The sequence below is a fragment of the Nilaparvata lugens genome, chromosome 3 (genome assembly GCF_014356525.2).
Source record: "Nilaparvata lugens isolate BPH chromosome 3, ASM1435652v1, whole genome shotgun sequence".
NCBI lineage: Eukaryota > Metazoa > Arthropoda > Insecta > Hemiptera > Delphacidae > Nilaparvata > Nilaparvata lugens.
In genome coordinates, this window is record NC_052506.1 from 35,326,834 (window position 1) to 35,354,101 (window position 27,268).

Genomic DNA, 27,268 nt, shown 5'->3' on the forward strand with positions numbered 1-27,268 from the left:
GATGTGTGCATTTACTAAGATTACACCATCATCAATATTGCCATACTAATTTAATAATTTTATACAAAAAATGTTTACAGAATTGAACTAATAATTGTATAGAAATGTATTTTATTTACGGTATAGCTCATGACTAAAATGGAATCAATCAATAAATGCTGCTCATTGCTAGAGCTTTTTTTCCAATTACACAGCTGTGTACAAGGAAAGAGAAAGGTGCTGAATTTGAAATACTTCAATTAAAATTTTCTAAATAATGATGGATGAGGATTGAATGAATTCACTAGAACTAGAACAGTAGACTAGAGATAGAATAGTTTTAACAATCTATCAACTGCCCACTCACAGCAATTTAGTTTTTATAAAACCATTACTTCTGAATATTTTTGAATAAATACACAGAACTTCAGGCAATAGCATCAGCGGAAATTCTTTGATTTCTTGAAAATCAATAAAGAATATTCTATTCTGTTTCAAAAAACAGATTAGGTAGATGATTTTGTATACTGTAAAAGCTAGCACTCACTCGGGGCTACGGCTCAGCCAAACAAATACCGTACTGTAAAAGCAACTCTTGAGTTCAACCAGAGCAAACTTAATAGTTCTTATTAGTTCTCTTCCTCATTGAATTAGACAATAGCCATCAACTTAATAAATGCTTATCGAGCATGAGCTAGGAAGTTGTATAGCCACGCCTGTAGCAAGTACGAAGCATATCAGGCGACCGAAAATGTCGTAGGCCTGTACTGTTGCAGGCTTGCGTAGTGTTTAGCAGAATGTCAAGGATCTCTAGTCTGAGATCAACCAGAAACTCCTATTATGTGTTGGCATGAGTTCTCTGCTCCAATCTCCTAACGTTGATGTGTATAAGTTCAGTCCTAAAAGTCTCGTGTGAGCATTTTTTAATGATTTATGAATTTGTCTTTAAATTGATGAATAATTAATCAAATTTATTTGAAAGTTTGTTACTTGAATTATTGGGCAACTTCTTTGATAAGTTTATCAAATAAACTATACCTATGCTTTTGAGAAGGAAATACATTTTCTTCAAATAAGTATGTTGCTATTGTCTCCTCACTCACTGGGAGATCAGTTTACTGAACATGGAAAATTACAACCATGAATTAACAAAACAGAAGTAATTTACTTAAATTGTCAGTATGGTAATCGCAACGTGGACAAAATAATTGAATGTAATCTATATTTAAATTAAAAAGTATACAAAGGTTGAATAACCAAAAAACCACTCAACCTAAAACTCAAAAGTGTTATAATATGGAATGCATATTATATAATACATATGACATTTCGTTCACTCGCTGTACAATATCTGGAGTATAAAATGGAATCGGAGCTTACTGGAATTATTTTCATTTTTATGGGATCAATACATTACAAAAATCGAATCGATTCAAATAACGACTCAAGTTGCAAACTCTGTGATAGATTTTGAAACATAACGGTACAATGTTTCAATGAATGATTGAATGAAAATTTTGGTTTGAGCGACCAAATAATTATCTATTTCTTCATTCATTTGAATTTTTAACATCGTCGCTATAATTATGCCACTAATAACCATTTGGTAGACCTCAATTGAATTAATGCCATATTATATTATTCTTGACTTTTTATTTTCTTATTTCACCCGATCTCTTCTCTGTTTAATCCCATGCTCATCGTTTTAATTAATATATTAGGCAGTATTTTCTTGTTCAGTCCACAGTGAAAATAAGAGTAGACTTTTCTTTTGCATAATGTACTTAATTTCAAACAACAAAATATTAATGAGAGGCGATAGGAATAAAAAATGTAAGTATTCTAATGAAATTTAAATTGCCGTTAACTTCACAACCCCTATAGTAATCCCTCACTAATGAAATCTTTGGGTTTGTGTTAAGTAAATCAGCTTATTTTTTGTCTTGCAAATGAAATAAGAATTCATATTTAATCACTCGTGATGGCTGTGGTCTACAAATTATTCACGCTAATCGAGCCTCTTTGCTTTTCTGTCTTCTATTCTCAAAATATGACGGCGAAAAAGTTTCCTATTTTCAAGAGTATAGGGTACCGGTACCTAATAAACTTTACTTGCACACAGAGAAAATGTCTAAATATTGTAAAAGGCTCATACGTTCTTTCTCCTCAACACGATACTTATTTACATTCCACGATATTTTTGTAAGAATAATTAATTTTATTAGCAGAATCGCAGCATTATTAATAGAAGTGGATAATTTATTATACGGCGGTAGGCCTACTCACGTATATCCTGCTCCTACAGTAATCATAGTATTTTCCAACTTGATCGACTAAATCTGATTCATCCAGGGTCAAGATGAAACCAGTCACTTTCGTCAACTGTTGCTATCATGATATCAAATTAATAAAATTTGACTCATTCAGGGTCAAAAGCATACTAAGAATTTGATTTTGTGAAAATTCCAATTCACAATCATCATCATCACTTGATGATAACTGATAAACCGATAAGCACTTGAACAGCCCCTTCTTGAGGTAGATATCCTACCATCATACTTTAATTATGTTATTATTGTAATTTCTAAATTTCAAGTAAGAATTAGTAGTTTCTCATCTCAATACGAATAAGTGTTTAAATGGATTTTAACTCTTCAATGTTGTTTTCCATCACGAATTGCTTATTATTAAATCACTTTTTGCTTTTTGAAAAAACGACTAGCAGTCAGATATTTTACAATAAATGAAAAAATCACTCACTGGACAACGAGATCTTTCGGCAGTTCCGCCATCTTCTTGGTTGTACTCATAGACAAGTAGAAGGATAGGATGGTAATTTATAGTGTGCTGTTGGTGTCTATTGGATTAGTGTCTGTTGGTGTCTATTGGGTTTATTGTGGCTAAGAAGGTAATCAAAGAGGATGTGGGATTTGAAGTTGGTTTGTTCATTTAATATACATTGTCTATTGCTTTTAAATTGGGTGTATATTTCAAATTGTTCTATTGTGTCTAATTCTGGTCCTTTGTTTTTTATGTGTATGATTTGTAGATCAGTATTTATGTTTGTGTGTTTGTGATTTTCTTGAATTAGGTGGTTGGCGAATGCAGATTCTGTTTTTGTTTTTAGTCCCTGAATATGTTCCTTGTATCTTTGATTGAAAGAACGGCCTGTCTGTCCGATATAGAATTTATCACATTCAGAGCATTTTAGCTGGTATACTCCTGGGAGTTTGAGTTTTTTGTTGTCTTGAATTTTTTCTCTTTTATTGATATGCTTGTAGATTTTATTTTTTGTTCTAAATGCTACTTTATACCCAGATTTTCGAAACATACTTCCTATTCTGTTGGATTTGTTATATTGTGTCTAATTCCATGCTCATCGTTTTAATTAATATATTAGGCAGTATTTTCTTGTTCAGTCCACAGTGAAAATAAGAGTAGACTTTTCTTTTGCATAATGTACTTAATTTCGAACAACAAAATATTAATGAGAGGCGATAGGAATAAAAAATGTAAGTATTCTAATGAAATTTAAATTGCCGTTAACTTCACAACCCCTATAGTAATCCCTCACTAATGAAATCTTTGGGTTTGTGTTTAGTAAATCAGCTTATTTTTTGTCTTGCAAATGAAATAAGAATTCATATTTAATCACTCGTGATGGCTGTGGTCTACAAATTATTCACGCTAATCGAGCCTCTTTGCTTTTCTGTCTTCTATTCTCAAAATATGACGGCGAAAAAGTTTCCTATTTTCAAGTATAGGGTACCGGTACCTAATAAACTTTACTTGCACACAGAAAAAATGTCTAAATATTGTAAAAGGCTCATACGTTCTTTCTCCTCAACACGATACTTATTTACATTCCACGATATTTTTGTAAGAATAATTAATTTCATTAGCAGAATCGCAGCTTTATTAATAGAAGTGGATAATTTATTATACGGCGGTAGGCCTACTCACGTATATCCTGCTCCTACAGTTATCATAGTATTTTCCAACTTGATCGACTAAATCTGATTCATCCAGGGTCAAGATGAAACCAGTCACTTTCGTCAACTGTTGCTATCATGATATCAAATTAATAAAATTTGACTCATTCAGGGTCAAAAGCATACTAAGAATTTGATTTTGTGAAAATTCCAATTCACAATCATCATCATCATCACTTGATGATAACTGATAAACCGATAAGCACTTGAACAGCCCCTTCTTGAGGTAGATAGCCTACCATCATACTTTAATTATGTTATTATTGTAATTTCTAAATTTCAAGTAAGAATTAGTAGTTTCTCATCTCAATACGAATAAGTGTTTAAATGGATTTTAACTCTTCAATGTTGTTTTCCATCACGAACTGCTTATTATTAAATCACTTTTTGCTTTTAGAAAAAACGACTAGCAGTCAGATATTTTACAATAAATGAAAAAATCACTCACTGGACAACGAGATCTTTCGGCAGTTCCGCCATCTTCTTGGTTGTACTCATAGACAAGTAGAAGGATAGGATGGCAATTTATAGTGTGCTGTTGGTGTCTATTGGATTAGTGTCTATTGGTGTCTATTGGGTTTATTGTGGCTAAGAAGGTAATCAAAGAGGATGTGGGATTTGAAGTTGGTTTGTTCATTTAATATACATTGTCTATTGCTTTTAAATTGGGTGTATATTTCAAATTGTTCTATTGTGTCTAATTCTGGTCCTTTGTTTTTTATGTGTATGATTTGTAGATCAGTATTTATGTTTGTGTGTTTGTGATTTTCTTGAATTAGGTGGTTGGCGAATGCAGATTCTGTTTTTGTTTTTAGTCCCTGAATATGTTCCTTGTATCTTTGATTGAAAGAACGGCCTGTCTGTCCGATATAGAATTTATCACATTCAGAGCATTTTAGCTTGTATACTCCTGGGAGTTTGAGTTTTTTGTTGTCTTGAATTTTTTCTCTTTTATTGATTTGCTTGTAGATTTTATTTTTTGTTCTAAATGCTACTTTATACCCAGATTTTCGAAACATACTTCCTATTCTGTTGGATTTGTTATATTGTGTCTAATTCTGGTCCTTTGTTTTTTATGTGTATGATTTGTAGATCAGTATTTATGGATTTTAACTGTCATTTAATATGGATTGACCATCTACCAAAATATATCGCATTCATATGAATTCGGATTTTTATATTTTGTAACAACAAACTTATATCGTCATTTGAGTAGGAAAAAATGGTTTTGACAGTATCATCAAAAGAATGTTACATTTTTTTGAGATATTTAATAGTGAACACTAAATGCCCTAAAATATAAGTTAATATATATATAAATGTAGAATGTAGCCGATAATGTATGATAGATGAGATCTATTATAGTATGATGCAATGGTTTATAGGCTATATTATGAATTCGATTAATACATAATATTATGAAGAATGTATGATAGTAAATGTACGGCGATGTTGTTGCATGTTATCTTGTCTGGAAGGAGCTTACAGCTTTACCACCACACATCCCCCCCTCCGGCCATGTTGACGTCACCTACCACCACTGGGTGATCGCTGGAGCCAGCCAGCAGCCAGGTGGGCGAAGGTGAGTGAAATTGGCCAGCCAGAGAGACAGGCCAGTCTTCTCCAGTGCGTAGTCGAGACAAGGCAGTGTGCCGTCGCCGTCCAATAATAATACAGTACAACAGCCAGCGAAAGAGAGAGTTCCTTTCACGCGAGTTGCTATAGTGGCCGAGTTATTGTGAATAATAATTATAATTATTGTTGTGGTTGCTGTCCAGCATGGAGAATGTCGCTGGAAAAGTGGTGACCGCCGTGCAATTGTAGCAGCTGGTCTGTGCCTGCCGAAAATCCCTCGCATAATTGCCTACCGCCGATAACGTGAGTATAAAATCTGCAATAATGGTCTTATGGGAAAATTGAGAATTCAGATGTATCCTTTGTAATTTTTCTGTACAGTGTACATCCTGCATATTTCAATTACCGAAAACATGCAACGCTTCTCTTTTTTTTTACTGGAGAGACAATAAATTTATTCAAATCAAACTTACCATAAATATTATATTTTGTATATGACTATCATACTGTATAACAAAGCATACTTCAACTATAAGTACCTTCATATCATTTCTGACCCCTCCCCCCCAATTCTCAAAAATTCAGCTTCTACCCCTTCTACAAACAGTGAATCCGAAAGGGGCCGTTGGTAGTCATTTAAAACACACGACCTATTTTTGGGACCCCCCCCCCAAGAATTTTACTCCAGCTCTACAATATGGTTTTCGTTGGAGAAACAAAAAATACATCTGTAACTTCTACTTTTCCATAACTCTGCATATCCCATACTGTATAGGATATTCATCAACAGTGAATTACAAATTCCTATTCGCTCACATCTCTCATGTACCGTATTATATTTATCTTGTATTTATCATGTTACAGTATGAAATGTATTTGTACTCATTCATTGTTTGATGAAATAGAAACATTCTACAGTTCTCCAGTCTTTGCAGTTGTAAAATCCCCAAGTTCTATAAAAACTTATGTGTGGACATCGTGCAGCGAAAAGCAATTCATTCATTTCATTAGAACTGAAAATATCTTTACTACTTGTTCCTTTACATGCAATTGTTTCTATTGAGGATTTCTTCGAAGGATAGACTTGTTTCTATATTGAGGATTGGATTGAAGTGAAAGTGCTCCTATACTCAGGCACGGCCCTAGGGACTTTGCCGCCCTGGGCGAGATCGGCAACCGCCGCCCCCCTCTCAAGTATCCCGTCTAATTGTTAATCCCGGGTTCCACCCCTTCCTTGAGGGATCGCCCAACTTTACTATTGTGTCTCTGCTCTAATGCGATCGCGCCATTCGCACCACAGAGTCTCAGGAAACTCTAAATAATTAAAGCCGACTAAAAATTTACCTTAGGTTATCAGCTGTTCAAGTTACAATTTATTGACATTTAAACAAATATTTGATAAATATAAATATTGGGGAACAGTAACACAAAATATCTGATTAAACTATTTTTATGTTCGAAACAGGTACACATGAAGATAACAGGCTGTGCAAAGGCTAAAAATAAACTTTCTACTGGTGATATTTTTCAAAGTTTTTCGATTTGTGTATTATCAAGCTATCAAAATGAAAAAGTTCTTTTAGGAAAACATTTTTTTCCAATCATTACTTTTCAAGACATAAGTGCCCAAAGTTTAAATTTTTGGGACAGAACATTTCAAATTCGGTATGAGATAAATCAATGAAACTCAAAGGAAGTCTTCATGGATGATTGAATAAAACAAAAATTTTCTGAAAATATCTGATTTAAAGAAAGTTATTCAATTTACTAAAAATTACCAAAAAAAACGTTTAGTTGAGTTATTTTTTGTCATTTTTGGTAAATTGAATCTCTTAAAAAAATGATATTTTCAGAAAATTTCTGTTTATTCAATCAACAATACCATGAAGAATTTATCCTTTGAATATCATAATTTTATCTCTTACTGAATTTGAAATGCTCTGTCCCAAAAATTTAAACTTTAGGCGCTCATATCTCAAAAAGTAATGATCGGGGAAAAATGTTATCCTGAGAAACCTTTTTCATTTTGATAGCTTGATAATACACAAATCGAAAAACTTTGAAAAATATCACCAGTGGAAAGTATATTTTTAGCCTTTGCACAGCATTAAGACGTAGACTGCAAGAGAGTCTTAGGTCTAATTAACTTGCTAAGTAATTAAAACTAAAATTTCTACAACACATTAAATTTGCTTAACACACCTGTTTAATTAAGTAGAACTCGTCTGACTTTTGCATGGGAGAATTCCTTCACCAATTCTTCAAGATCTAGGGACTGAGCTACTTTATGTTCGCTAGACCACTCAGACTTCCTTGGACATTGTTGATCTTGGAAAAGTCTTAATATTAGCTTCTCAATTAGAAGTTTGGAAAAGCTTCTTATACAATTTTACTATTCACATTTATTATTATGAATTTATTGTTTATGTTGTGCCGGGCACTCTCTTTAATTCAGGCCTTTTCCCAAGTTATAATAGTAAATTTAATACGCAATAGACTAGAGCCATTATTGTAAGTGAGTTAGCGAAATAAATTATTTTCTCTCTCTATTATGAACGGCCATGACTTCGAGTTTCCCATGATAGATATTTAAAAATTGTGGCTCCGAGTCGTCGAGGAATGTAGATTATGGAATTATCTCTAAAACTTAGCCTTCTTGTCGCGACATAAAGTGCGATAAGTTGGAAAACAGCAAGCATTGAAATTATAACAAACTACCGATTTTGCAGTTACTATTTGGTCCAAAGGCTCTAGAAGCCACGCGACGATTGGTCAAATTGATTCCATTCGCCCAATAGGAGACCTGTTTCTAAATACAGTAGTGGGGATTCCCCAGTCGAGAGACCAGATTACGTTTCGGAGGACACTTTGCTAGGAGCACTACGAGAGTAAAGATGTAGTCATTATGTTTCGCCCTTTTTGGGCAAGTTTATGAGTTTATATCATTTTTAGTTAATGTAGGATCTAGTTTTATTTTTTATTAATGTTTAAATTTACTAGTAGTGCCATGTCCTGAAAGGTTTAATTGTGTTTCTTCATCATGTACGAATAATTGTTTCTTCAAATAACCGCTAAGGTACGTAAAATAAGGTTAAAATATAATTTAGGGAATTTAATTGATTGAAACTTCCATAAGAGTATTGAATTAATTAAGCCTGTTATTTTTAAGTTAATAATATGATTGAGAATAATCCTTTTGATTTTATTAGTGATGGAAGATAATTATAAATTTTTTTTCTACAGAAGTATAGAAAGTTTTCAGTTACGTTACATTTGAGTTATTGTTTCTGGAGATATATTATCGTAGAGTATTGCTGAAAGTCAGGAAGATAGCCTTTAAATTGGAATGAAACTTTTAAGAATTGTTCATATTGAGTTTATGACATTTTTTAATTTATATTTTTCAGACTCTGTTTTCTTATGTCATTAAGGCTTTTGAATGATTTAGTAAATTTTTTATGATAGAAATCTTAATAGATGAAGAAGAAAGTTTTCTTCTCCAGGAAATTAATATTAATGAATGTTCAAATTTTAATACAATTTAAATTATTTTCTATGTGTCTACTAATTTTATTTAATTAAAGGTAAAAACTATCCACAAGATGAATCTTATAAGGCAAACATTATCTTTCCTTAAAGTGAAATTTTCAATATTTTTTTCTTTTATTGTATTATAAAGTGTCTTGTTTTATTAGGTGATAAATTCATAATTTCAGTTGATACTAGTTTTTGGACTTGTATTTGTAGGTAAATCAAATCATAAACTCTGGAATGTTCATTTTTAATTAAGGTTCTGAGCAGTTTTGGGCGAATGCCCGTTATTTACTCTTGGATTGCGTCCTATAGTTCATAAATAATAAATAAAATAAATGTTGGCTGGCGCACAAGTTTCCAACAATACTAGCCGAGCTACTATATGAAAAATTATATTTGATTTCGCAAACCAAACGAAAAATATCATATAAGTTAGCATCATTTCAATTTGAATTATTTGTGAAGAAAGATCCATTAATTCTGATAAAAAGAATCAGTAGTTTAAAGATAAAAATCTATATAAAATGAGGATTCAAAGAATGAGAGAATTTAATTAATTGTAATCAATAGATAACTCCTGTTTTAGCTTTTGATGAATTGTAGGAAGAGTTAGAAATTAATGCTGTAATACATTTATTTACAGCGGTCATGTGTGTTCCCAAACCAACTTCTTGTACTACCACCCCTTTGGTTCCGCAATTTATGTAACACCGCTTCAAGACACCCGTTCAGACGACAGGTCTAGGGACGTAAGAGGACGTCGCCGTCAAGCCAAATTCAACCGGTAAAAGCTCACCGCCAAAAACAAGGTACTGTAACCCCGACGATAAAGCAACGTACAGACCAACGAAAGTGCAGTGTAGTGAAACAAAGGTTCATTCGAGAATGTCAATCAAAAGTGGGGATTCAAAATTATTATGAAATGGGTTATATGGGTTACTATCGACGAAACTTGGGTTCAACGGGCTTTTCTTTCTTGAGGATTGGATTGAAGTGAAAGTGCTCCTATACTCGTAGTATAGGTAATATCAAAGAAAATATGTTGTAGGTCCATTCTATTACTATCCTCTTTAGTCATATATTAAAACTTTATAGATTGGAGAACTCCTATGGTCAATATTCAGTAAGATGAAGATGAAAATTGTCCGGTATAGTCTACAATAAATAGGTAGGCCTAGTTGTTGATCCTTCTGTTCACCATCCACCTACTTTATTTTCATCTACAATAAGATTTGCGTCAACTTGATAGATCTTCATAACTTGAAAAACATATCTATTTTCACGCAAGGAAACAGATTTTTGAACAATCTGAACAATGCATGTACCGTATATGTAGAATCTTTGAACATACTATTTCAAGGATGTAAAATTGATGAAACAAGCGAATAATAAAACAAAGAAGAATACAGAATACAGGATTGGTCATTTGATAGATCATATTATCAAGTTTTTCTATAGAGTAAACATTTAAAAGTATATGCCCATCTCTGTTTAGATGAATGTAATAAGAAACTGAAAATGAGCATGATAAAGGTTTATACAGTTTTGAATCTGAAGCTTATTATACCTGTTCTATAACTGTACCTTTATCTTATTCCCATAAAGGTGGAAGAGTGTGTGAGAACTTGATGAAAATACTTCTTGTACGGTGAAAAAATCATCGAAATGTTTATTATTTCACAGAGGCATTCAAATTCTCATTTGCTTGATTCTGATTATTCTAATACAATTTGTCACCATGATTCACTATTGACATTTCCAAGTATTTCCCTGTAGGCTGTAGCCAATCCAAAGAATATTACCGTATCACATTCTATACTCTCTGGGCGAATCAGGGTCTTTAAACTTTGCCTTTTCTCACCCAAGATAGAAATATTGTTGATTTCTTATGGGATATCAGTTTCTTCCTCGTTTCATAGTCATGGTTTTTCCAAGACTCTTACCTTTTTGAATGTGAACCCCCACGTGAAGGTGAATGACACTGGATACCATGGCCTCTGGCTGTGGCCATCGACTGTGGTGAGGTGCGAAGGTCCGCCTCCGCAGTTTGTTATTCATCACATCAAGCTAGTCTCCGTTATTGCATGCACTCTATTGTGGGAGCATCTTCATTTGCCTGTGCTACCGGAGCCATCCGTTTGCTGCAACACTAAACAATCAAACTAGATTCAAAATAACTTTATATTATTTTTGTAAAAAAATCATTACATTCTCTCCCATAATGGGAAATTTGAAATTAATATTTTTAAATATTATTTTATATGAGTAATCTGTGACGCAATTTTTCTATTTTATTATTTATGATTCTAAGCTGACCAATATAATATCAGTGATAGTCGGCCTTTGTATTATTTTTGTGAGAATGGAATCTACTTCTCCAAAAAAGTTGTTTTTATTAAAAAATGAATAATAAATAACTAACATCTAGGCTATTATATTTAATACATATTATATTTATCTCTTCATGGATGAATGTAACACTATGTAACGTTTTTTGTGAGAAGTATTTTTTCAATTTTTAAAAAGTCCTTAATAGGCTACAGGAATAGAGTTCTAAAATTCATAAGAATTCTCTCATTTTCCAATTTGCAATTCTCTATTATCCAATTCCTTGTAATCACACAGTAAAGAAAACCCTGTAATTAAATTCCTTTCTCCATTGAAAACTGTGGTAAATTTCAATTCTCCTTTAGAGTAAAATAAATCATTTGACAGGAACGTCCCTCTCAACGGGCTTTCCTGATGGACAGGAATTTGCCCTCCCTCTCTTCCAATAATTATAGAATAGAAGTCGACGCTAATGTTAATGGTTGACGTCCTTGGGCTCTATACCTGGGAATTTCTAGGTATCATATCTAGAATTTTAGAATCCAATATCAACGTACATATTCTATTATATACGGTAATAGAAAATGACGAACAATCAGAATACGTATCCAATGTTATTGAATAAAGCATTGTTTTTGTGACATTGATTGTTTCTATGATTCACTGTTTAAGTCCACATCAGTTAGGTACCGTACCTCATCAATGATGGCCACAATGTTCTCATAATATGAAGGTAAAAACTTCAACTTACCGCTACCCCACTTTACTACTTATTCCTTATTGTGTTATTGATATTTTATATTATGAGGAACAAACGCCAATTTTTCTTAATCAAATACAATAATATTTTATTAGAAATATTCTCACAAAAACTTATGAGATGTAATAATGGAAATCGAAGTTATCGTAACATCCTTAACATTCTATTTGTGTTGACTGAAATTGCAAGTGTTAACCGTATTCTCATTTGAAGAAATGGTCATCAACGAAAGTCACAGAATCTTTTCGATTGTCAATAACACTCCATTAGTGAGAGATATCCTATAATTGTGATCCTATGATTTATGGCAGGTGACTGGCGCCTCTTGTTTGAAATAGATATATGTGAATGTCATTTAATCAGTCATCGTCTAGCTCGTTAGTGGTTAGTTCATCCTTTTATCGGTTCACTTTATCAACTGTTTCATTCACTCTATTACAGTAGGCCTAGTTCATTGCTCTCAACATTCCGAAAATATTCTGAAACATGGGAGCAAAATAAACCATAAATTATTATCAACACAGTCTTTGTAGATCAGAGAAGCGAAATCGAGACACATTTGTAGGAGTCGACTACCTAAGCTACGTTTAATTCCTTGGTAATTTATAATAGATTTCTGTATTATTGTTTGACGTTCTCAAATCTTAGTTATTGGTGATAATGAGGAACTTCAGGTTTTGGGACCGACCAATTCTAAATTGAAAGTGAAAATTTTCTCTTTTCCTTTGGAAGAGTTAGATTGCAAGCAACCACAACGTTGGTCTCAGCCACCTCTTCTTTCTCGCTTTCCTTCTTTTCTTTTTTCCTTTCCTTTACTCAATCGTCGATTTCCCGGCCCACCAGATGAACCTGACAAGGTCATCGTGCCTCCAACGTGTCATCTGTCCTTGGCGACATGCTTATTTACTATAACCTTTCAACAATTTATCATTAATCACACACTTGGACTGAATGAACTTACATTGTATATTCTAAATTCAATCATCGTCATACGATTAAATACTATTTTGAACCATAGTGGTTAGAAAAAGATAGGTAAGTAGATAGAACCAAAGTACCGTACCTAGAATACATGTATTCTAGGTGCCTTGAGTAGAACGAAAGATAGAAGAACTTATTGCAATGTTTATATCACGAACTTTATCTTTCGTTCAAAATAAAGATAAAATATATTATAAATATAATAAAGATATATTGTGGAATCTTTAATCATTTGTCAAAAAACATCAATTTCTTGTAGAGTTGGAGTAGACAACCAGGGCCGCCCGAAGGGTGGGCCGCCCCGGGCGCCGCGGTCGTATAATGATTACCGCCCCAACATTATCGGTTCAAGTACCTTTATTTCACCTTCACCTTAAAAGTCTTGAACCATTTTCTAATCAATCTATTTATAACTCATTACTTATATGTGTAGTGTAAATTGTGGCATAAACAATAGAAACTTGACGTTCACTGACTGAACTTTGGTAAATACAGTCACTCTACGCATAGCATAGGCGTATATTTTTCCAGTCATTGAGTGCGCCTGTGCGCGCCCACTGCTCCTGAAACCCGCAAGTCTTCATTGTTCGCTGGTTACAAAATTTTTCCATTTAGGAATATCAACGGAAATTTAAAATTAAATAGGTTTTAGCCTGCATAATACAAGGTTAGAAAAGACTATGAGATAAGACAAGCTGGGCCGGATGGTTTAAATATGGAGCTGTTCAAGCATGGGGAACTCTTCTTCAAACTTCGCTTCCTCCATTTGATAAAATGTATGTTCTGGAGACAATTGAGCATCCTAGAAGTTTGCAAAGTTGCTACAGTCAAATCTCTTCTCAAGAAGAGAGATAATAATAGTCACCATATACATTGGTGCTTGCAATTTATAATGTAGTTCTAATTTTTTAATATATTATTCGGATACATGAGAAAAGTCCAGAACCAATTTCTTTATGCAAAATTTCCTTGTGCTAGATACAGAGTGGCCGAAAAACCTCGTATTTCCAGTTCATTTTCCAGCTATTTCTGCCAAATCCAGTACGGTAATCGGACGGAAAAATTTGCTCTAACCTTTGTTTCAGATTATAAAATTCTGAATAAAATGAGATCATTCAGAACTCTCTATCTTTAATAAGTACTGAGCTATGATTTTTCAAAAATGAGTGAAATTTAAAGAAAAAATCAATTCTGATGAATTTTAGTTTTTGATCAACAATATCTTCCGATTGTTATCATTTAGTTAGATGTAAAATTCAAAGTCCCTCTGGGCGTATTTGTGTGCCTACAATCTAAGATCAGGTCGAGCGCTCTATCTCATATAGATTCTCAGTTACAACTGACAACAATGCTCCTTGTATCATGAAAAATACCTCATTTTCGGCTTCAACCATCCGTCCGATTACTTGATTTGGCAGAAATAGCTAAAAACTGGAAAATTAACTGAAAATACGAGGTTTTTGGGCCACTCTGTATCTATCACAAGTAAATTTTGCATGAAGAAATTTGTTCTGGACTTCTCTCATGTATCCAAATAATATATTAAAAAATCAGAACTACAATATAAATTGCAAGCACACCTTCTTCTTTATGTCTATATTGACTGGACTAAGAAGCTCCTGTGAAAACTGTAGAGGAATCAGCTTGCTAAACACTGCTTACAAAATCTATAGCATGATTATCAAGGAGAGAGGATGCAGCCCTTAATGGAATTTCTCCTCTTGGAAGAGCAATGTGGCTCTACTTTTAAATACTAACTTACCGCCCTATACTTGGGGGGGGGGGGCGCATATCGAAAGCTCGCCCCGGGCGCCTATTAACCTGGGGGCGGCACTGTAGACAACAATGTACTTTAAATAATGGATTTCAAATGCACTCTTTAAGAAATTTTGACTGTGCCGGGTTTATATACTCGGCTTATAGGCTAATCGTATCTATATAAATATACTGATAATTTACTCAATTTATTCTTTTGTACCACTAAATAAAACTACCATCATTCAGGCTTTGCTGCTGTGTCGATGAAGATGAATTAAATTTTCAAACATTTTTCTATGCCAGGCTAAATACTGTATTGGATATACATACTATTGGATCTCTGCTTCTAGCCAACAAATTCAGTATGTCTAGTTGTTCCGTTGAGTATATAGTTTTAAAAATTCTTTATCGATATTACAAGGATACACAGTCGTTTTCGCTCGAGCCGACAGAGAATGTCAGTTACCTAAATAATATCCTGATTATGAAACCAGGTCTTGCCTCTTGCAGACCACGCTGCCTGCAACTCCTTTCACTTTTCCTGCACTGCTCACTCCCCCACTCATTGTATTATCTCTCCTTGTCGCTCACTCACTCAATTACTGTCTCCCTCCTTCACTCACTCCTTCCAACCTCTTTCATGTACCGCTCCACTATTTTATTTTTCTATCTCGCTCAATCAGTTTAATCATGCTCTGTCCCTCCTTGCCAATCCCAGCTAGCTGGCTCATTCGATGTCTTGTTTGCCCACATTTTTCTTTCTCACTTGGAACTGAACTTCAATATTGCTATTTCTTCTTTATTATTTGAGAATTGATTTTCAATATAGCTGTCCGCTTCCATATGACATTCTGTCTTCTATTTCTTTTTACAGTGTAATCCAACATTGAAGCTACTGAAAGTTTTGCCTGACTCATATTCTAAACAGGATACATTTTATTTTCAAGGATTTCATGATTTCAAGATGCAACTTCTCCCTTTGATTTCAATGTTCTAAGTGAATTTCATCAATTGCTGCAATTGAACACTTGTAAAGTTAGTTATGTGCTAATTTAGTTTAGACTTTTCTTCTAGATTGCCATTTAATTTCTACCTTATAAGGTTATTCATTATTTCAACCTATTGAATCAATTGTGAGACCGGTTTGAAATTTTTAATAAACTTGATGTTACGGTGCATGATTATCGGAACTCAGTTATCATTTTTTAGTATTTTGACTGATAATGCATTGGTTCATCAATAAGTATCAGTTTCTCCATGATAATTTAATAGGGTTCTTTGGACCCTACATCGCAAAACTGATGTGTAAATAAGGTACTATTCTGATTATCTGACAAATGATTTTCAACATTCAGCAATCTTATTTCTCTTGAGTGATTCATTCCTCATTTTAATAGAAATAACTGTGAATTACTTCAACTCTATAGAGTAGTGATGGACAAAGGCAAGTATGTATGTCGAGGACCGTTGTTACTTTGGAAGGACTTTCCTATATATTGGGAAAAACAAACCTCTGAAGGGATTAATGAATTGATTAATTAATGATATCAATGAGGTTTGAGATGAACCAATATTTAAATGCATAATCTAGATTGGAATAAGATCTTATCAGATTAAACTATGATGACATTGCATTCTTTTATTGAGCCAATAGCTTGAGTCACTCGCATTGCAACCCTGACATATAACATTCTAAAGAAAGTCATCGGTTTTACAGCACTCGCGTGAATCACTGGTGAATTGATCAGCGTTGAGTTCCATTCAACAATTAAGCAATCTCACCAGCTCAGGATAGAAAAATATAGTACAAAGTATCATTTGTTTGGTTTTTGTGCCGTGTGCCGTTTCTTATTGCTTTGTACGAGTATATGCGTCATGCGGAGTGCAGCCTCTCTCCTGGCTCAGTACTGTTCTACTGTACAGTTAATCTTTATTTCAAGGTCTTCTTCAGACTCCTTTACACCCTGCTCTGCTCTTACCCAAGTGATTGTAACGGACTGAAAGCTCTCAAGTAATAGCTATTTACTGTTTAATGAATACGGATATGACTATGCAAAATATTTCAATTTTATAGTTATGAGTTTTATCAGGATTAGGTTTTAGGATTAGTTTTATCAGGTGATTGAATGCAACGCAAAAATGCATAGTTTCCTTATTAGCTTATCACTGATACGGAATTGAAATTATTATTCAGCGAATGTGTTCATTCATAGAATAAAATAAAGCATAAGGTTTGGCTATGACTTATGCCATCTCTTCTCTATGGGTCTTCTATACATTCTCTGCTAGCCAAGCTAGTTGCTCTTACCTATTTTGAGTCTGATAAGTTAGCCTATACTTAGAAATATTATTGTGCATACTGATCCTGCATACTCAGCTATTTATTCAACAATACATTGGTTTTATTTATTTTTCATTTGAAAACTCTTGAACTCTTACAATCAACAAATCATAATTATTATTGAATTTATCATTAAATTCATTAGTTTATTCACTTCTATTTTTATACAATTATTTCTGTATGAAATTTTCAAATGAATAATTATTATCAGAATCAAAGTGAAATACGAATAATATGGTTTTAAAGAGTTAATTACAATATTATAATTTTTGCTGAGGATGATCCCCACATAAGCTTGAAGCTTGTGTGTGATGAGTGAGTAGGATAGTGAACCCACAGTTTTATATGGGTTCTGAACCACTGGTTACTCATAAATAATGTTTGTTTAGGGGGCTCGGTTCCTCAAGTGGTCAGTCGGGATCGGGAGTAGAACGCGCGTCATGCGATATCTATTAATCTGAATAAGATACAAGCAAGACCACATTTTATTTTTCAATGTAATCTTGAAAAAAATATTAATCTGATAAGGAAGTTAACAACTTAAGTCAGATGAATGAAGTGGTCAGTAATTATGTGGAAATAGTTCTATACACACTCATTACTTGGAGAGCTGGATGTTCCACTAACCTCCTAACGTACGAACTCACTCTCACCACCTGTACTCGTATCCGATCTCAAATAACTCTCGTCCCGACCGCAGGACCTGTTTCATCGCAGAGGACAGGTTTCCTTTTCATCTGGGTGTGGAGTGGTTTGCTAGAGATGCAACCCCTCCCCCCCATTCTGTTGATGTGATCTGTATTGTAATAAATTTTTTATTAGATTGAATTTAAATGGGATAAAAACTCTTATTCTGCTCTTGTTTTGATTGCAAGTAGCTACAATTTCTCTCTCGATTTAAAAGAGTGCTTTCTAAATGCGGCTTTCTATCTTATAGAATGAAATTTAATTCACAATGACCATCTTTAATGAACCCATTAAATTATTATCGTAAACTGGAGTTCAAAACATTGCTTCTCATTTGTGATCCCATGGTAAATAGATTGATGTATTTTGATAAAAATGTGTACTCTTTCATGAGAATTGCGTCAGTTCGTATCATAGTTTCCTATTTGAAAGTGGATGAGAAAAAGTAAAATAGTAAATCGATATTAATTGAAGTAAAATTTCCAATATCGGCAACATGCATTTATGTAAATTAATTAATTTATCATAAAAAAGGAAACAAACATAGTCTTCTACAATACTGTTTCAGTATTGACTGTTGTGAATAATGAAGACCTTATCACAAAATTGATAAATATCACAAATATCAGATTATTCAGACCGATATCAGAAGAAATTCGAGCTTACAACACACTCATTTGCTTTAGAAACTTCTCTCAACTCTGGCAAACAACTCAGTACTTTTGAAATTTCCTTTTAGCAGTTGAATCACTACTATAGTGATCTACCTCATCTCGGTGTGACTATTGGATTCATTCATATCAAGGTTTTGTTTCAACATACCACATTTCCTTTTGGAAAATTTTAATCTTGATCTACTGTTCTACAATCTGTAATCGAGTAAAACTCGAAATCACTTTTTGTTTCAATTTTCTCAGTATTAATAAAAAAGATAGTCCTCTCATCTCCAAACGTCTTGTACTACTGTGAATGAAGAGCGAGTCTGCTATTGCAAGACAAAGGGTTGGAAAGAGTTTTAACGAAAACGTCTGAAATAGTGAATGTAGAGTGAGTGATGTGGTAGATTGAATGTGACAGAGACAGCAATAAGCGAATGCACCACTCGATTTGCAAATCACGTTCAGCTCTGAGGCGTAAATAATGTGAGAACGAAATTTCACCAGCGAAAACTATTATTATAATAAGCTCTATAATGATCGACCGTTATTCGGTTCATGTCTCCCTCTTTTATTTATGCGATCAAATCACTGCATTGCAATATAAGTCTCAATGCACCGTTAAATCTGGCAATTATATTAGACTAGAAATTGAGCCATAAAAAATTACAGTCTACTTTCTTGAGATAGACTTTTAATTGTAGGATTGGAGTAGTCGCACTTATCATTGGTTAACTTGGGACAATGATTTATTCAATTTGGAGAATAATATTGCTGAATCTGTTCCATCCGTATTGATTCTTTAAGTAATTAATTTTTTCAACATTTCTCAGCAATGATTTCCAGATTCTGTTGTTGGCTACTGAGGTGATCTTCTAATTTTTTGTAGCTTTATTATAACTGAGCTATATTATACGAATTCTCTTAAATTTAGTTCTTTACAGAAACTAAGTAGCCTACCTATATTCAATTGCTTTCTTACAGACAAAATAAAGAAAACGATTTCTTCTTCTCCTAGAAACGGATCCGTCATTACCAAATGTTATTTTTCCAGGTAAAAGAATACTGGAGTCACAAAGAAGCCAGGTACTTTCTTGTAATCTGTCTTGTTAAGTATTTTTTTAAATGGATTGGAAAAATATAATAGTAGATATAACTATTATAACATAGATATACGGTAACACCCTTTTCTTAACTCAGGTCCTTTCCAATTTGTATCTCTTCTATAAGAAGTAGTATCTGAATAACTGGCTATAGACTATAGACAATGAATCAATGCATTGGCTGAATTATAAATCTCAACTGATATTTGATAAGTGGGAGGAGCATTATTTGAAGTTTCTGTTGTCCGCCGGGGTTCAACGCATCTTAAATCAACTCAAGAATTGTTTCTGCTGTGGTGCCAAGGCTATAAGCGCTTCAAATTTATTGCCTACCAGTTAATTTATGTGCCTTGTTCGGTATATTCACAGTTGTTGATGTTGACTGCTTTAATTTACTGCAAGGTCTGTAAAGTTACAATGAATGAGGATGATATTTTACAATAACAATGAACAGTGAGGGCTATACAATGACAGTTTATTTTGAAACATTCTCTTCAGTTTTCAAAGTAATTTTCAAACCGAAACTTATTCTGGAAAGTCATTTCGAATCATTCCATCAACTAGAGATTGCTCAGGTAAAGTATAATCAAGTGAGAAAGAGAAATATTGCAAGTTCTACCCTCTGAGAATCAATAACCCACCAGTCTTAATTGTCTATTTTTCATTTTTTTGAACAGTATTTGTTAATAAATTACTGTCACATAATATTTTCCATTTTTATACAAACAACCATGATGTTAGAAACAATTATTGTTTACTCATAGGACTCACGCTTTCAAGTTTCATGAATTCATTGTCAACAGTTCATGAATGAGTTCATGCAACTTTAAAACGTTATGTCACCTTCATCTCTTTGACATACGCGAACATGTGCCAGCGAGTGAACAAATTGTTTCCTATATCCATTATAACTGACTGCATGTCGATATGAAAGCAAAAATGCCATGTATGTATAAATATATAGCCGCTAGGAAAGGATCCAGGAGGCAACATTCTTTAATTATTACATTTCATTAAATGTTTAATATTGCAACTATGGTACGAGCTACGAGGGTTCGTGCCATATGGTACAATTTGGGTAAGAGGATGAAACATAAACTCAAAAGCCTTCAACTTATTGAATACGTGAAAGAATAATTATTCAGTTGTCAATCCAAGAATAATTTTAGAATAAGATGCATTTATTGCCAATTTTTTGGTACCTGTACATATGAGAAAGACATACAAGATTCAAAATTGTACACATTATGTGCAAAGAAAGAATTCCTTGATTATTATAAAGTGTTAAGACATTATATTCTTCTACTTTGAACTGCACGAAAATTTGTTTTAATTATTCTGTCGAACATTACCTCTCAATAATTGAGTGAGGTATTTAAATTAACTATTACTATATCATTGAAAGAGTCTTGTGTGATTACATATTGTCATTTCTAAATTTTAAATAACAAACCACAATAATGGAGATCCTCCTTGTCCAAAAACGGAATTATTCAATTTCTGGGTTGAAAACCTCGTAGCTCACCATATTTTAAACTCACGCTCATGGTGGGCTGGTAGAGTGATATTCTCTTATTTCTTGTTTGGAGTCCTAGCACGCATATAGTAAGGCAGCAGCGCGTGGAAATAGCTTTTCTTCTGGGTCTGGCGAAGGGGAAATTCTCGGTTCTTGCGCAAACCCACAGCATAAACCGAACAAAGGCTGTGGTCAGGCTAACGCTGTCTCTATAAGAATACCATTATAGCTTTCGCAAGCTCCAAATATCGGCCTGCATGATTGGTCTCTATCTTATTCTACACCTACTGCTTGCAACTGGAATCAAAAATGTTTTGGTATTACTGTGGGATATTTGAATAAATCTTGAAACATTGCAGTTATTCTAGTAGAAGGCAATGATTTGGTTGTAGGCTATACTGTTCAATGAAAGCAAAACTTTATCCTGTGTCTCTGTAGATATCATTTACTGTCGATAACAGCTTGTTGTAACTTTAAATTGTTCTGGTTTCTGTCCAGTTAATTTTTGATAATGGTACAATTTCCGATTTCGTATTTTCGTTTGAAAATTTCCAAAAAATGAAAAAAATGTCAGTAATGCTCCAATATTGGTGTATCCTCTTGGAAATGTTAATAATCCGAATATTGTTTTCAACATTGCTATCTACAGTTATGCATTTTTCAAAGTAATAGACAGCTCAAGCTAATTGGTTTAGGTATCAGCATTTACAAGAAATTCAAAACAAATATGTTTTGGAGCATCGTCCGCAATTTTGACAGAAGGTGGTAGGCCAATGATTTACATTGTATATTGCTAAGTCTTTATTGGATACTATGATGAGATATGTTTTTTACTTTTAAGAAAATAGTTGTCTAGTGGTTTGTTGCGAAACTCTGATTCAAATATCTCATAGCAGGATACATAATTATTCCATGATAAAACAAAGTCAGGTACCAATTTTTCCTATTATTTGACTATATGAATTAATTCAATTATAATTGATAAACTGAGTTGATATATGGAAAGTGGATTGAATTTCACTTAGCACATGAAAAATTGCAGAGTAAAATGATGAATCTTTGGTAGGGGTACAATAAAAACTTACATTTTTATATTGATACTTTGAGACTCACATGAGCAGTTTGAAATTCAAGTTCATTTCACAAGGTCAAGTAGGTTGCTAAAGGAAGTTGGTAGTTGTAATTAGATGTTATAGTCGAATAACAATCAATCATTGATAACTACTGCTGAAATCTACTAGCTAATTTGAGACTTTCCTGTCAGTCCTTATTTCTCAGATTATACCAATGATGGTCGTCAATAATCCATCAATTTTCAACGTTCTTAGATGGAATATCGTCTTATTCCCAATCCAATTAGCATTCTGTAGTTCTTTGATAACTAAAATCCATTAATGTTGTAGATTACTTTATTTTTGTCTTCTAAATCTTGTTTCCTTTGATTTAATTTGACTCGCTTAAATTCTTTAAGGAACTCAAACCAATCAAAATTAGGGGGTTTCACGAACAGGTCAAACTATACTATTTTATGGAACTAAGATGATTCTTAAATTCTGTTCAGGAACTGATAATGTTTATGTTTATTCAAAATGATCATATTTTGTATTCAGACCCTGTGTTCTGTACTAAAAGTATTATAATTTATAGGTGATTAACATCTTAATTATTGAACAGCAGGAATGAGCGAAATGCTACTGTTAACCCATGTCTGGACCACTCTATGAATGAATTAGCAAAAAAGTTAGATTTGTACCAAATATTGTACAAAAATAAATAGCTTGGGTAACGTCATGCAACATTTACATCAGAGATGAACCACATCATTTGTCTTTGAAAATCTTATAAATCCAACAGATTAGTCCAAGTTTCATGCCTGAGAACATTTTTTTAAATGTTTAAAGAATTTTAGAAACCAATATCATAATTGCCAGGAATTATTGGCATACTCCAGGACGTATGACATACTCCCTTTCAATTATGCGAAAACTTCATTGGATAAGACAAAACTGTATTGTCCATTATCACTTTCTATTTCAAGAATACGATGACTGTTTAAATCTGTTTAATTCACTGAGCATTAATCAGAATTAATCCTTACCAGACTGAGCGGTCGTAGATTTCCTAATGGTCTAATTTCAAATAGGTTCAGGAAGACTAGAGGCTTTCATCCTCAATTAGAGAGATATTTTTGATTCATTATCGGTAATTATCCGTGATAAGAGTATAGTTGTCAGGCACGAGTAGAGCCCCGGCCCGTGACTTACCACCACGGATGATGCTTTATGTAATTGAGATGCATTCGTCCAACTAGACGCGGCGAGATGTTTATCTGAATGGGGAAGCGATTCGATTAATTAGGCTACTGGAAGCGCGCAACGCATTCCATGAATGGTGCGGTGCACTAGATCGTAGTTGTTTTTAAATCACTGCTCTATTTCCATCTCGAGAGGGAAGCGTTGATTTAGCAATACGCTAATGCTAAGAAATCGCTAATTGAATCTAGAAAAAAGAACGACGTTACATCTACAGTCTCAGAAACCGTTTTCTGTGCAGTGTTTGTTGAATTATGTAATTTTTGTGATTTTGAGAACTGAGTTGAATATATAATACTATAATGGGGTGGAACGGAAGATGTACAGAATCGTTGTGTGTTTGAAATATTATAAAATAATCATTTGATTTTGTATTTTCTTTAATGTATCGCAGTCTTATAAATATCGGGCTACTAACAGACAATTCTATTGAGGATTTGAATTTGACTGACACTTCTAGTTTTATGTTCCATTTTCATTCTTGTTCAGCAGTCTTCTATTTAGTTGTGTCGTTTAGAATATTATAATGTTTCATTTACATAGCCATTCCCTTATGACTCATACTTTGAACAGAAGAACTTTTCTAGATGTTGCAGAGTCACTCAACCATTTCCTTTTTCATCTACCATAGCTATTCCCTTGAGATTCATACTTTGAACAGAAGAACTTTTCTAAATGTTGCAGAGTCACTCAATCATTTCCTTTTATATCTAACTGACACCATACTATGTAGCCCTTCGTACCTCAACCATTGAACGTTCTTCCAAGGTTGACACTCGTCCAAGAAGAAACTATTATCCAGTATGACTCCTACAAATTAACAGTTTCCTAGTAAATCTCGTAATTTCATGCTTATTTTCCCTAAATAATAACTCGCGCTTGACAAGAACAGGCGCTTTCAAATCAATAAATACATTACCTACCGCGTATTATTCACACTCTAGAAGTGACGATAGTCCAAGGAACGTCTTGAGTTTGGAAAGTGAAGCAATCAGTGTCGACAATATTGATTCCTTTCACTAGTAGCTGAATGGATGCGAGCTCTGTGGCTGTGTGAAACGAAAGAAGGCACTTCCTCGTGAAGTGAATGAAAGTGTGCCAGTAGTTTCTAGGAGGCCATCCATCGTCTGAGGTGCACTGCACTGATTACGGTGCTGCGTTGCTTTCCCTCGCATTGTGAACGCTGTTCACTCGCACTCAGAATCGTTGGTGACCGAGAAAAAAATAGCGTCCGATTTCATTGTGTGATCTCGTGTTTCGCTCAGTGTGTTGCATTATGTTCAGCAGTTTCTCAGAGCATATCTTCTTCCTCTTAAAAGAAAAACAAACACCGGCGTACATATGTAACAGCTTCAATAAAAATATAGTCAACAAGTATTAAGTATGTAACAATTTTATTCAATATGTGAGATGCCTGAATACTACACCTTCTTCACATCTTCCACATCATCTACATTACCTTAGTATGTAACCAAGCGTAGACACGGTAAAACGTATGAAAGAGATATTTGAATTGCCCTAATATTATCTGAATACTGCAATTCATTCACCCAAAAGCTTAGCATGGCTTACATATTATCCGGTAAAATGAGAGAAAACAATTCAAAGGCATTGTATTGTACGCAATGCACGTACAAGTTTGTTATTGAATCTTTATGTACGAGAGTATGTTTACATTGTGGTCTTTTGAAAAATCTGGATGGATTGCCAATGTGATCAACTCTTGGAATGATAATGCTGAATAAACCTTGATCAGCAATGTTAGGTGTTGTAGTTGCATATCTGAACTGTATAAGCAAAGAAAACTACTATTCAAATAGAAATTAAGTCATTATTTGAAATTGGTTGAGCCATGATACCATGAAAGACGTTTATGAAAAATATTAAGAGCTGTGTATAACGTAAATTTTAGAGGTGGCTGGGGTATGACCGATACAGTATTTAAACAATGGTATGCAGTAATATTCACTCAACTAATATAATATTGTAATAATTTGGAATTTTGTAAGTAAGTTCATATGCTCTTATGAGAGAAATTCCTGCGATTTGCAATTTCTAATTACTCCTCAATCAAGTCACTCGATCAATGTGTCTTTAATACGGTTCCAATTCTAATGACAGTACATCGTATTAGGAAGGAAATTTTATGGCAAGAAGGAAATTATTTTTAATTGGACATGGCAAAACTTCCAAACAAAAAAAAATATCTGTAACATTTTCATTAAATGATAATTAAAAAAATGAATAAACCTCAACATATCTCATGGAAACAGAGGAGTAACTTAATATCTAATGATACTTGGTAGGTGAAACAACAGTACTGTATCGAAGTCTCTTTAGGTACCACTATTAACAGATATAACTAGCAAAACAAACTTGACATCAAACTCATATCTAGATTTCTGCACAACTCTGACTGTTCAGCGACTCATCCTTGAGGAGGCAGCGACGGAATTACATTCATCCACGTTTAGCCATGCGCGTCATTACAGCTGAGAAACACCACTAGGCTACTCTTGGAATGGAGAGATCCGTTGGCTGCAATTAGACGCAAAATAACGGCGCGTTCACTTTCCGCGGGAATCTGCCATAATGTATTTGTGTCTTCTCAAGTGAGAGGAGAAAGAGAGAAAGAGACTGAGAGAGTGTGAGTGAGAGGGGGAAATAGAGGAAGAGTGAGTGAGTAAGAGAGAGAGAGAGAGATTGAGTGAGTGAGGTTGCGAGTTAGTGAGAGAGATTACTATATAGAAAGACCGCTTTGCGCTTTCGCCGTTCCATGGAAAGGAAAAGCCAATCTGAGGTCTGAGCTTCTCAGCCGACCATTGCATCGGCTTCAGGGCACTTTTAGTTTCAGGCGCATCCAACCAATGCTCATCACTACTCAACCTTGCTCTTCTTTCCTCGGTCTTCAGCCTCTTCATAACCTTCTCCTCCTTCTCCTAACCACCTTCTCCCAACCTCCTCCTGGTCCTCCTTCAAAGGAGGTGGTTTATCATCCTCCTCACTGATTCTAACTCTTGCTCGAGGACGTTCCAGTCACGGACGTCTAGTTGAGGATCATGAATTACTGTTGGAGAATCTTATTTACATTGAGTAGTAGTTGGAAAATGAATAGTGAAATGAATTGAATGAATATAACTTAATTGTCATTCAACATTACAGTTAGATATTATGTCAGAAAATCAACTTGAGCGATTGCAACATACCGCTCGTAACATATACAATGACGTCGGGCAAGAAGTTGAGAGTTTCATATAAATTATTATTAATTGTTTAATCATTTTGCAGACCTACTTTTAGTGAAGCTACATTTTGAGTTTGGCAAAACATCGAGAAATTCCATATATGATATCTATAATATTCTGGGATATAATGTAAACCTTTGAAAGTAGGCTAAGTGAATCCATGTCTCTACAGTAATATTCCTCAGTACACTCAGCGTTTCTATTTGTTCTCTTTTCGGACTTCATTATTGCTTCTTCATCTTGATCTTCAAAGCTCTCACGAATTTTCCATTAGGATACACCTTCAAAGCTCCCACCAATCGAACAACAAATCCTCTATCTGTCAGCAAACATTCAGCAATCTGTGAGTTCAACGAGTCTTTCTTGGTCCAGTAATGGACAGATTGCATAATGGACAGCTGTAATCACTCACAATAGTGAACTGATAAATAATAGTAAAATATAGTATAGTAAATGATATGGAGAGAAATGTGGTGAAACAAGCTCTTGATTTTTCAGATC

The 27,268-nt window shown here is 33.9% G+C and overlaps 1 protein-coding gene across 2 annotated transcripts in view; it reads left to right on the top strand.

The window, feature by feature from the left end:
* Window positions 1-5,560: 5,560 nt before the first annotated feature.
* The window catches only part of LOC111046048 (chitin synthase chs-2), a 79,612-nt gene continuing 57,904 nt past the window's right edge, over window positions 5,561-27,268 (top strand). Inside the window, exon 1 of one of the 2 annotated variants that reach the window (XM_039423630.1) lies at window positions 5,561-5,849. The gene's annotated coding sequence lies outside the window, so the exon portion shown is untranslated. The remainder of the gene's footprint in view (window positions 5,850-27,268) is intronic. The other variant, XM_039423632.1, reaches the window with a different exon arrangement.